Source organism: Prionailurus viverrinus, chromosome B3 (assembly GCF_022837055.1).
Source record: "Prionailurus viverrinus isolate Anna chromosome B3, UM_Priviv_1.0, whole genome shotgun sequence".
Lineage (NCBI taxonomy): Eukaryota > Metazoa > Chordata > Mammalia > Carnivora > Felidae > Prionailurus > Prionailurus viverrinus.
The window spans coordinates 102,563,311-102,576,997 of NC_062566.1; the positions used below are offsets into that span (position 1 = coordinate 102,563,311).

Here is a 13,687-nt window from a genome sequence, read left to right on the forward strand (position 1 = left end):
TTAATAAGGTTAATTATTTTAAAAATTAGAATCTGGCCTGCATCAGGTGGTATAAAGCTTAAATAATGTCATAATAAAAGTCAAAGGATCCATTGTCAGATTTATCATTATATATCTATAAAATCCTAACTTCTCTGGAAACTCTGGTTTCTCACCTCTAACACAGCATCTCTAAAACTGTGATTGAACATTAAGAGTTCATTTCAGTCTGACAGTTACATTTTTTTGCTACTGCCAACATACATGAGCTTAGAACAGCATGAAAAGTAGAATAAATTTCAAATCATACATTCGAGCATAACGCCATATAATTTGAGGATACTCATCTTAAAATTCTTTTTCCAATTGCCTTATGTATTTCATTTTTTCACTGTAGTGTACTTTTAAATCTATTGACTAACTCTTCTTTCAACTTTTGATGTATATCTAGTAATCAATCCATAGCTGCAAACACTTACAATTTTTTTATTAGGTAATAAAATATACAGAACATAAAATTTATCACGTTAATCTTTTATTTTTTTGAATTGTGGTGAAAAACACATAAAATTTACCATATGAACCATTTTTAATTGTACAGATCAATGGCATTAAGAATATTCACAGTATTGTGTAACTATCACCACTATCTATCTCCAGATCTCTTTTCACCTTCCAAAACTGATACTCTGTTCCCATTAAACAATAACTTCCCCATTCCTCCTTTTCTAAGGCAACAGCCTGGCAACAGCCACTTTACTTTCTGTCTCTATGAACGATTACTCTCCTATAGATAGAACCATACAGTATTTGTCTTTTTGTGACTGGTTTATTTCACTTAGCATTATGTCTTCAAAGTCCACCCATGTTGTAGCATGTATCAGAATCTCCTCCCAAGGCTGAGTAATATTCCATTGTATGTACATACCACATTTTGCTTATCCATTCATCCATCAATGGACACTTGGTTTGCTGCCACCTTGAATGGAATAATGCTGCTATTGTAAATAATGCTGCTATGAAAATCAGTGTACAAATATCTCTTCAATCCCTGCTTTTGCATCATGGGGAATATACCCAGAAGTAGAATTTCTGGATTTTATGGTAATTCTATGTTTAATTTTTTGAGTAACCGCCATACCATTTTCCACAACAGCTGCACCATTTTATATTCCTACAAATAATGCACAAGGGTTCCAATTGAGAACGACTTCTATACATTGAAATGTTTTATTATTTTTATTTTTTTTTATTTTTTTTTCAACGTTTATTTATTTTTGGGACAGAGAGAGACAGAGCATGAACGGGGGAGGGGCAGAGAGAGAGGGAGACACAGAATCGGAAACAGGCTCCAGGCTCTGAGCCATCTGCCCAGAGCCTGACGCGGGGCTCGAACTCCCTGACCGCGAGATCGTGACCTGGCTGAAGTCGGACGCTTAACCGACTGCGCCACCCAGGCGCCCCATTATTTTTAAATATGTTTCAAAAACATTGAAACGATCATCTAACCATGCTAATACAGCTATCGTTTTCTAAAATCTAAGTCTTCTCATTTGTATATCTCACAGAACTGTAATACTTTATACAATTTTTGATTTTTTCTGCATTCTACATCTTGAGCGTTTTTCATATTACAAAGCCCAAAAATATCATTTTAATGTCTGTATTATATTCAACCAAAGGGAAATACTATTTTTTTCTTAATCATTAGACATTTGAACATTCAAGTGCTTCCAATTTTATGTCATTAAAAGTATGCAATAAACAACATATGTTCTTAAGTCCTTTTTCTTCTGAGGAATACTTTCTGTAGGAAGGTATTAATCAGGTAAAAAGTTTACATGTTTTTATAAAGTTGTTGACAAATATTACTACATTTATTTCCAAAGGGGTCATAATGGTTTCTATTACCCTAGCAATCTCACCAGAATGACCCTTGACAGGAGGTAGTTATCTTTCCATGCATCTCTAATTCTCTAACAAGCTATCACCTAGTAAACACACAATACGTGTTTACCAATTGAATTCATGAATGAATAAATAAGAATGGCATTTAACTGAATCTTCACCATTACCCAATCTTATTTGGTTGCTAATTTATGACAGACAGTGCATTTTAGATGGGGTTAAACTATTTTAAAGCAATGAAAAATTTGGCTTGCAAATCAGAAGGTTCATAAAAAATGAATCATGCCAGCATAAAGGTCTTTCTTGGTATTTAAACATTTTCCTATCCATTGCCAAGTGTAATGTAATTTCACTCAATTATAATCTTTCATTCTAAACATAAAATAGTATTGTGGGATCACTTTCCTAACTTGCCATCTTTTGTAGTATTGGGTAGATTAAACCTTTACTTAGCATTTATGGATCAGCAAACAAAATAGTATCAGCCATCCTCAACTCCAAACCAAAATGTAATTGACTCTAAGTTTTATCTTATTTTGTTCATTTTTCTTGTGAATTTCTATCCATTAAACCATGGGTTCTTTGACATCAAACAATGTTTCCTTTCCATCTTTGTATAAAATTTTGCACAGTAGGAATCAATAAATATTTTTTGTATATAAATATATATATATATTATGCTATACATTTATTTTGTTTAATCTAATTGAGGATTTTAAAGAACATGGTAAACGTAAATTATATATGCATTAAAATACACATTAAAAGGACATCCTCTTCATGTTAAAGTACTAGAATAAAATTATCAGATAAAAAGGAAGACAAAGTATCCTGATATTCAGTGTAGTATTCAATTCTTCACGGGTTGTAAATTATAATGGGAATGTTACAAAACTGTCAAATTCTTCCCAAAGCAATCTTCAAGTTAATCAACATAGACAATCACTCTTTTCATTTCTATGGCAATAGGAAAATTTTAAGCACTATCTTTTGATTGGAGTTGTCTTGAAAATTGCTTCGTGTTGGAGGCCTTATTTTAAAATGCAACAAGCCTGAAATATTAAATGTAATTTGTCATGCAGCCTAGAGAAAGAATGAAGCATTTGGTACATTTTTCCTAATTGTTTCTGATTGCTGTCTGGGTAGCTCCAGCACTTCTCCATCTTCAAAATCACCTTCCAGGGCTTTAACATCTTTGACCATTACTTTTAATCAAAGAGGCTGAACATAAAATAACGTGACTATTAGGTAGCAGAAATCTTAACAACACTGGCTTTAACATTTTTATTTAATTGACCTTAAAGACAGAGCCCTCAAAAAGTAAATTGTTAATGAATTCTGATTAAAGTGACAAATTACCTAATGTTAACACTGACATAAATCACTGTCCCAGGAAAAGCGGTCAATACTAAAGTCAGCAGAATTTAGTTTTCCAATGATAATCATGTTTTGTTAAGTCCTGCTTAATAATAAAGTCCATTCTCATACTTAATGTGTGGTTACTTAGAAAACTTACACACATTAAAAATTTGCATGAATCTCCTTCACACTAAAAAGCACTGTTTTTTTAAATTTCCACTACTATAATCTGAAGTTCCCATGTCCATTCATCCAAGAAGGAAGATATCACTTATTGAGTTAAAATTTGATAAGGAGGTGAAGAAAATATTTGCAGAGTCTAGTAAATAGGGATTATGAAAAGAGGACAAAATATTTCAGAATGTTCTCAGGTAGCATTGCTTTTGTTTCTGAACAGAATGAGTCATTTTGAGAGGAGATAGTAATGGATGGGACATTCGTGCTATAATCAAAAGGAAAGGAAATTAGCTTAGGGCTCTCCTTGTTTACTTTCTCATGAGGCAAATATTCACTACGTGCTCCAGAAGAAAAAGGATAAAAATTCTTCCTGAAGGATTCCACATCACATTCAGGTACATATGTTTAGGATGTATATTTTTAAAGAAAATGTTGGGGAAAAGAGACACAGATTTAAAAAGAAGTCTTTTCATAGAGTAAATGTAACTTTTAGGATTTCACAGTCCAGTGTTCTAGACCAGAGTATATTTAGGCGTGCAAATGATAGAAGAACAAGTTGCACAGGGATACTGACTGAATTGTGCAATTAAAAGTGTATGCCTCTAAGCTAATTGAGCAATTCAGAATAAAAATATTTTCATTTGATTTTTTCAACATAGAACGTGAGGTTTTTTTTTTTTTTTTTTGGTTTTATTACATGTGTTAGGTCATATGTGCCCTTAAAAAAAAAGCTTGTCTCTAAAATTTTATTCATTATTTTTGCCAAGAGCAAAAGTTATAAGGGAAATGACTTACAGGGAAAAAAATCCATAGGCTAGTTTTATATAAAAACCACAAATAAAAATGATCCATAGTTTCTTTAAGTTTTTATTAATACCAGTTAACATACAGTGTAACATTCATTTCAGGTGTACAATTTGGTGATTCAACACTTAACACATTCAGTACTCATCACAAGTGCCCTCCTTAATCCCCATCACCTATTTAACCCATCCCCAACCCATCTCTCCTGTTTGTTTCTTAATACATGGTTGCTTCCACAAGTTAATGCATCTCTTTCTGGCATGCTGCTCTTTCTGGTTACATTTTCCACTAATTACAAAGTATTTTAGGAGGAAAATTTCTATGTAAAAATGTGAATCCAATATTTGGCTTGAAGTTCATATGTAACAGAATTTTAACTTTGAAGACTGATAATTATTCTAACATTTGTTTCTGTACATTGGTTTTCATTGAGACTAAAAGCATAAAAAGCAGCTCTGGTAAAAAAAAAAATTAATTACTGGCATAAGTTTTATTAAAAACTGCTGTACTTTAAAATTATATTGTTAAAGATGAGCCAGATATGAAAATTTCTTCCATTAACATTTAGTTATTGCCAGTTCAATAAAATAACATTCCCATATATTTTTTTACATATTATATATAACATACACTTTGTATAGATGCAAGTATTTTACATGTACACATATCTGTAAAAATACATGTATACTTTACACATATACTAAAAATTAAAATTTTATATGCAACATTACAAAGAAATTCTAATAATCTTGATAATGTACATATAAATTCAGCAAAGGCTCTAATTTACTATAAAATAGACTCATGTAAAGGATTCCTACAGATATATCACTGAAGTGGTCCAGATTCTAAGCAGTCTCTGATTACCAGAGCTCAAAATTTACCGATATGCCAAATAACTTATTGTAATTTTAAACTGAAATATAACATTTAAAAATAATATAACATTTCTCTCCCTGTGAAAGCATCAATACTGTAACCACTTACTCATAGAAACTAGTAACTACATATTCCAATTAGTTTCTAGATAAAGGAACTAGTATAAAAACAAAAACCCACTATGCCACTTTTCTTGTTATATGATAGCTTGGTGGGTTTTTTTCTGGGGAGGGGGGGTATGGAGATATTTTTTTACTGTCAATTTAATTTTGTACATAATTTTATATTTAAGTATTATAAAAAACAATATGTATTGTTGAAAATATATCAACAGCACAAAAGAGTAATATAAAAAGTTCCCCTTCCCATCAAACCCCAAATTAACCTTAACTTCTATCATAGTTCCTGAGGTAGCCTTCAAAAATACACTTATACAAAGCATGCTCATGCATACATCTAGGTTTAATGTAAGATCATACTATAATTTTTGAATTATACAAACTATAATTTTTAAATGTTTTACTTAAGTTAGACATGTCTGCATAGCAATACATATAGATATACCTCCTTTTTAACCTAATTATTTAACCTGTTCCCTATTGAAGACTGCTTTGTATTTTGCTATTACAAACGTTCTAAGTACATCTTGGTACAAATATTGCTGCATACTTAGGTGAGAAATCTGTAAAGGTGGGATAACTGTTAAGTATATTTCTAGACATGAAATTTCTGTTAAAGGCAACTGCAGAGCCAAGCAAAATTTCAAAGTGTATCTCCAATCTACTATCCCACCAAAACTGGTTATTGTTGTTGTTGTTATTTATATTTTATGTATACATTTTGTCGTTGATACTTACAGTCTATGTACAAGGTTTTTATTTTTTTTTTGCTCGTGTGTTTTTTATGTATGTATGGTGTTGTTGGTTTTTTTTCCAAACTGTGGTTTCATTTCCTATAAATATTTATCTGTGAGTAACCTCTAGTTTTCATATTTTTAAATATATTAACCTAAAGAGGGCATCACAATTTAAGCTGTAGGAAGTAACTCTAACCAGTGTGGACTTTTCCATTCAATAGCAATAATATCATCATGAGTCTGGAAAGATTGTGAGAAGGCATATAAACTTTCCTCTACCTTCAGACGAATTATACTAACTCCCTTTCCACCCCACTCCACACACATTCAATTACAATTTCAACCAAAATTTTATAAGGCAACTTGTTCATTGCACTTCCTTATATGTTCGTTCTACAGGAAAGTGAAGATAATGTTCACATGATCCTAAACAGTTGGTACATTTACAAATAAATGAGTTAGCAGGCAAATGCCAGGAAAAGGACATCTAAAAACTTCAGCTTTAGCTTTCGAAATGAGTATTAAGACATATTCTTGATAACAGTGTCAATAAAAGAGGTTAATTTATGTTCCAATCTTAGTGTAGGACACTGGGAATAAACACTATGAAATCTGCACAGTCAGCTCTTATTTATGTGTACCAAAATATAAAGGGAAATCATTGTAAGTAATTGAGATCTATGTGTACCTTAATTTTTAGTAAAGAGTCAAATGAATGCACATATGGATATTTACATAGAGTTTGATCTTTCAGTGATAGCTATAGTCACAAACTCTTATGAAATTTAACGTAATTAAAAAATGAAACTCTAGCCTTTTAAATATTCCAATTTAGTGATTTTCAGTCTACCAAAAATTCTACTATGCTCTTTTCAAACAAATACCTAAAAGAAGTTTCCAGTGGTGACAACTTTCTCAAGTAATATTAATTTAAACACTCCTGAAATTAAAATTTTAATCTGTGAAATTAGTGATATGAAATAATAATGAAATTTAAGAACTATATGAAAAATTAAAAATTCTTTTTTTTTTTTTTTTTTTTTTTTTGAGAGAGCGAGAGTGAGCAAGCTAGCAGGGGAGGGGCAAGAGGGGGTGGAGAGAAAATCTTAAGCAGGCTCCATACTGAGCATGGAGCCCAAAGCAGGGCTTAATCACAGGACTATGAGATCATGACCTGAGCCAAAATCAAAAGTCAGACGTTTAACCGACTGAACCACCCAGGCCCCCCTTAAAAATTCTTAAAACCATAATCTGAGAAATTCTATCCTTCCCACTGTACACTCATCAGAAATATACATTTTTCAGAATTATCATTTAGAATATATTGTAATTTCCAACAAAGTTTAAAACCAATTAATGGCAAAGCTATGATTACAGTATACATTATTTATTTTATGGTCCTAATTATGAATGTTTACCTAGTATGAAATTTTTTTCTATATTAAAGGAAGTTTCAATATTAAACTTTAAAGTTAACAATTAGTCACTCCTTGTCTTTAATTAATTTTATTGAAGTATAGTTGATATACAATGTTACATTAGTTTCAGGTGTACAACACAGAGGCTTGGCCTATGCCAACTGCAAGTGCAGCTACCATCTGTCACCATACTACCCTATTACAATACCATTGACTATATTCCCTATGCTGTGCTTTTCATCCCTGCCACTTATTCATTCCATAAATGGAAGCCTGAATCTCTCTCGTTCACCCATTTTATCCATGCCACTATCCCCATCCACTCTGGCAACCATCAATTTGTTCTCTGTATTTATCAGTCTGTTTCTGCTTTTTGTTTTTTTTTAGATTTCACATATAAGTGGAAGAATGTGGTATTTTTCTTTCTGACTTATTTCACTTACCATAATACCCTACTCCTTATCTTTAATAGCCTCATAACTCAACGTCACCCAACCCATATGCCTGTAAACATACTAAAATTGCTACCCACCACATGCCCATTCACATGGTCTTCATACACATTGAGATGCATATCATGTTTTGTGACATAAAGAAATTAGATGAAATGAGCCACGTAAGAAATAGATCTCATTTTATAGTCCCTTTTTTTTCTCTCCTGATGGTTTTTTTCACGGTCAGTAATACCCAAACCTTGGCATTCTCTTTCAAATCTCATGATTCCAAATAACTTTTTTTTTTAATATGCTTCACGCCCATTGCAGAGCCTCACACAGGGCTTAAACTCAGGACCCTGAGATCAAGACCCCAGCTGAGATCAAGAATCAGATGCTCAACCAACTGAGTCACCCAGGCACCCCTCAAATAACTTTCTTTATGTAGAATACTCCTAAATCTCTATGTCTTGACCTGTTTCCCAAGGTCCAATCCTATTATCTGCAACCCGACATATCCCCCAAGTCCTTAAAACACGTAACGCCTCAAAGTGGATTATCTTTCTTTCACCCTCAAACCTATTCCTCTTATGCTTACTTTAGGGTTCCTCAAACTTTGTGGTCACACAGCTTGACGGTTAGGCTCATCTTTTTTGTTTGGTCTCCTTAACTCCCCCAACCATCCCCACCCTGATCCAATCCTTTACCAAATCTTAGCTGTTCTATTGCCTTGCCCTGGAAGCTCAACTTTCAAATTCTCTGCAGCCACTTCTCCACTTTAAATCATCTTACCCTGTGTTGCTGCAGCTCTGCATTATTTTCAGAGTCCTCTGGTCCATGACCTGTGAGCAATGGGGCAGAGTGAGGCTTTTAGGATTTTAGGTTTGTCTGTTTTACTTTATGGCAAGAGGAGTAACTTGAAAATGAGCATTACCATTACACAAAAACAGGTATGCTGTGATAATGACTGGGTAAACATTTTCTCTGGCTGAAGAAGCAGGTCCAGATTTTTGGTAATGTTTCCTTGTATATCAGTCAGCAGGGTTAACAGAAAAAAACAAAACAAAAACACGGATTTTTTGTTTAAACAAAACAAAACAAAACAACGGATCTTGAAGACATACAGATAAACGCTCAATTCTAAATCTCATTTATTTTACTTTTCTGCAGCTCAGATTCCTTATATTTGAAATGAGAATAATAAGCTATCTCATACGGTTAAGATTAAATAGGGTCCATAGGTACCTGACTTATGTTCTAAATATTTGTTAATTGAATGAATGGTGCTCTCCTGCCTGAAATACCTCCTTTCCCAGATCTTTATCCAGCTAACTTGTACTTATTTTATGGCCCCAGTGCCTATTTGTTTATCACACACTCAGTACTACTGATGTCCTTGTTAGTCTCTCATTATATTTTAGTAAATTCCTTGAGGATAGAATCCATGTGTTATTTGACTTTGAATCTGCAGCAATAGGTGTGATTCCTGGCAAACAACATCCACTACTTCAGTAAATGTTGAACGACTACTTTTTCTACACTAGTAACCAAAGGCCTTGTACCATAAGCTTTACCAATTTTATTCTAAGGGCAAAGTAACCAACACATTGGAAAAAGGAAAAAATTAACAACCAAATATCTACAGCAGGTATCACAACAACAAAAATATTCTGATCGAATTCTATGTAATTGAAGGTGGCAAAAATGCAGCCTCTCCTCATAAAGACAACAGCTCGTTCTCACTAAGCACTTAAACTGTGCCTAACTGAGCGATTTGGTTATTTAATCCAATCTACACAACTCCCTGTGCGATAAATTTTCTCTCTCTTATTTTACACGATTTGAAAACTGAGCACCAGGAAGATTAGGTAACCCCTAGATCACACAAGTAGGGAGCTGCGATGTCAAGATTCCAACAATTTGGGACTTCCTAATTCCAGAGCCTGTACCGCTAATCACACTACGCTGACTTCTAGCAACTGCAGATGTCAGGTGGTATCCTGACCCATGATGACTAAGGCTAGTATGTCTTCCCTGAAAGTGAGGGAAACATTAGGGATGGACCAAGAGTACCTCTCCCCCTCACACTGAACTATGAAAGGTTCTACCTGCCAACTGTGTCAAGTATATGTACGTTATTGAAACTGCACAGGGTTTTCTTCCCACAATAAACTACACTTTCCCTCTGAATAGAGTAATCCTTGGTTTTCTTTTCATATTAACACACACACAAATTTCCTTACAGCTTGAAAACCTAGATGCTTGAGAACTAAGCCACCATTCCCAGTGAAACCAGAAAACAAACCAAAAAAGGGCCGCATTTATAGTTTTGAGATAAAGAGATCCAAACAAGACAGTCCTTGAGCATTTAGAAGTCCCGAGTATGCAGAATTGCTAGTGTCAATCACACAGGAAACAGAAGTACCTTAATACTGACAAATTGGCTTCGGAGTTCCCTTAAAGAGCCTCTAAATCATTTGGGACCAATTTCCAATGTAATGCTCTAAGGGGCCACCTTGTAGACTTCCAACAAGCAATCCAGGAGGTGTCCAGAAGATGAGTAAGAAATCAAACTTCTTGGAAAATGGAGGCGGTGGGCGCGGGGCATGTAACTTTAAACCGGCAAAACTAGGAGTTTGTGGCTACCTTCCAAAGATTGCCGTATCTTACATTGCCACTAAGTAGTAACAGTGGGCCAGGGCTTTCCACAACACCCCCCCGCCCCCGCCCCGCCCGCAATTAGGATAGGGGACTTTGCCTCATTTTATTAACAGATACCTTCCTCGTAGCATGATTCAATGATGGGCATTTTGGTGCCTCGCATTTAAAAATGCAGCCACAAATCCACTCGGGGAGAAAAAGTATGCAATAAAAGGGCAATAGCTAGGACGTATAGCCAGTTCCAAATCTTCCAAGCTGAAGAGGGCGTATGAAGTATCACTAAAAACATTTATTACCGTCCGTGTGCCGAGTGGCGATGGCCAAAGTGCGGATGTGGTTAATACAAGTGCAAAACACCGAGCGGTGGAGTCACCCTACACTCCAGAATCGGCGGTCAGACCACCGGTAAACCAACGCTCGCGAAATGGCTGCCGCACGTCAATCGGCCAGAAAGCATTACTCCCTCCCTCGGGCACGTCACGTCACCAGGGAAACGGCGCTTTTGCGTAGGGGCGCGGCCCGGGTGAAAGTTCAGGGCTGGACCGGAGACCCCCGCCCCTGTGCCTTTGTGGATGCTTGTGGGCGCAAGGCGAGGCCAGAGTCCCGGAGTCTCCCGCAGCCCCGGGTGAGGGGAGCGTGGGCCCAGGCCTGGAGTGAACAAAGCGCCCCTCTTCCCCAGCTCGGCCGGCGGTGGGGTAAGAGCCCCGAAGCGAGCACGAGCCGGGGGCGGGGCGAGCTGGGGGCCCGAACCGCCCCCGAGCGCGATCTCGGTTCCGCGGCGGTGGCGGTGGCACCCGCTGGAGTTGACGTTAGCCATGGAAACGCGGAGCTGGCTCAGGCGTGACCTCGGGGAGCTGGTTGCCTGGCCGCTACAGCTTCTATGCCTTCGCGTTCGGGTCGCCGGCAGCCTCTGGGCGGGATCGCCCAACCCGGGTTTACCTGCAAAAATGCAGTCCCCGGGATGCCTTCGCACCGCCTCTGCCCTCGGGTGACTCGAGGTACGTTCGAACCCCGACATCCACCTGGGGATTTCTTTGGTCACCTTAATTTCCAGGACTATGCAGAGTCTCGTTCTTGCAGTTTCAGTTGCCGCACATTTCTTGTTCTTCGCTATAAAACCTTCAAATGCTATTATTGCACTTTTTAGACGGAAGATGAACTCCGTGCCTAGAGGAATCAATCCAATGTGACTTTAAGTTTTTTCAGAAAACTGCTTTAGCCTGTTGAGTTACAGCGTTTTGTCTCTAAGAGACACTGGTCAGATGGAAAACGGTCCTTTGGGTTTTGATTGAGTGATGTCCTTGTTTCACCAATACAGTTTACCAACTGCATCCCTTAACATAGTCCTGTACTCTTTCCTTATGTCCAGCTAGACCACTTTTGCCCCGGCCTGGTCAACTTACGTCCCCCTGAACATGAATAACTCTTTCACCCCTAATCTGCCTTTTTTCAAAACTCTTGTCAAGGACCAGTGTTGACTTCAACGAAATCTACAACAGCGGTTATCTATCAGACCTGTGAATTGATTATTTGCTCTTTACCAATCATTTATCTTGTATTCAGCTATCTGACATTAGATACGTTCTTTTTGTTTGTTCGTTTTGTTAAACCATTTTTTAAGGTTTGTTTATTTTGAGAGCGAGAGAGACAGAGTGCGGGTGGGGGAGGAGCAGAGAGAGAATCCCACGCAGGCTCATGGCTGCCAGTGTATGCTGGGCTCCAACTCATAAAACCTTGAGATCATAACCTGAGCTGAAACCAAGATTCAGAGGCTTAATTGACTGAGCCACCCAGGTGTCCCAAGTCATTCATATAATTAGGGCACAGACCATCCTTTGTATCATTTGGTGTCCACTGCCACCCATGCCAAATCTCCAAAATTTTATCATAGCATCCAGAGCCTGACTCTATGACCAGACAATGCCATTTTAGTAATTTAACCGGGTGGCGCCTGGGTGGCGCAGTCGGTTGAGCGTCCGACTTCAGCCAGGTCACGATCTCGCGGTCCGTGAGTTCGAGCCCCGCGTCAGGCTCTGGGCTGATGGCTCGGAGCCTGGAGCCTGTTTCCGATTCTGTGTCTCCCTCTCTCTCTGCCCCTCCCCCGTTCATGCTCTGTCTCTCTCTGTCCCAAAAATAAAAAAATAAAATGTAATTTAACCGGGGCACCTGTCAGCTACTCCTAAATTTCCTACTAGTTATTAATGGACAATACCTGGTCGGGGAACTTTTCTGTTTCTTTTTCTTTTGTAAAAACTAATACTACACTGTATGTATGTTCACTAACTGGAATTTAAATTTTTAAAAAGGTTTAAAAATATTAAAGATTTTTAAAGAGTGTACAATTCAGTGGTTTTTAGTATAGTCATTGAATTATGCAAGTATTACTGCGGTCAATTTTAGAACATTTTCATCACCGCTACAGAAGGCCCTTAAAAAGTAAAAACAAATGAAAAATTAAAGAAAAGGGTGACACCTGGATGGCTCAGTCAGTTGAGCATCTGATGCTTGATTCTGAGCTCAGGTGTTGATCTTAGGGTCCTGGGTTCAAGCCTCACGTTGGGGTCCCTGCTGGGCATGGAACCTGCTTAAAAAAAAAAAAAAAAAAAGCCCTGTACTCTTCAGGAATTATTCCCTTATTCCCTACCCCACTTGTCACTATCCCCACCAGCCCTAGGCAAACATTAACCTATTTTCTGTCTTTATAGATTTTCATGTTCTGGACATTTCATATAAATGGAAGCATACAATATGTGGCCTTTTGTGATTGTCTTCTTACATTTAGCATTATGTTTTCAAGGTTCATCCATGTTGTAGCCTGTATCAGTACTTCATTCTTGTTTATAGCCTAAAAATATTCCATTGTATGGATGTGCCACATTTTATTTAATCTGCTAATGGACATTAAGGTTGTTTCTACTTTTTGGAAAATTCATAGTTCTGCTATGAATGTTCATGTACAAATTTTTGTGTACACTTATGCTCTCATTTCTTTTAGGTAAATACCTAGGAATGGAATTGCTAGGTCATATGGTAACTCTCTGTTTAGCCTTTTTAGGAACTGCCAGACTGTTTTTCAAAGCCGCTGCACCATTTTACAAAACTACTTGCAGATTCCGTTTCCCCCCCACCTCACCAATACTTGTTTTCTGTCTTTTTGGTAACCAGTCAAGTGGATTTGAAGTCATACCTTGTTGTGGTTTTGCTTTGCATTT

General features: G+C 36.8%; 1 protein-coding gene and 1 long non-coding RNA gene across 2 annotated transcripts in view; one reads left to right on the plus strand and one right to left on the minus strand.

The window, feature by feature from the left end:
• LOC125167721 (uncharacterized) overlaps positions 1 to 10,900 on the minus strand; it is a 56,542-nt gene extending 45,642 nt beyond the window's left edge. The window contains exons 1-2 of the long non-coding RNA XR_007152902.1: positions 10,772 to 10,900; positions 8,607 to 8,656 (exon numbers count right to left, since the gene is read on the minus strand). This is a non-coding gene — a long non-coding RNA (uncharacterized LOC125167721). The remainder of the gene's footprint in view (positions 1 to 8,606; positions 8,657 to 10,771) is intronic.
• A 110-nt stretch (positions 10,901 to 11,010) lies between these two features.
• PCNX4 (pecanex 4) overlaps positions 11,011 to 13,687 on the plus strand; it is a 39,369-nt gene continuing 36,692 nt past the window's right edge. The window contains exon 1 of the mRNA XM_047862913.1: positions 11,011 to 11,473. The gene's annotated coding sequence lies outside the window, so the exon portion shown is untranslated. The remainder of the gene's footprint in view (positions 11,474 to 13,687) is intronic.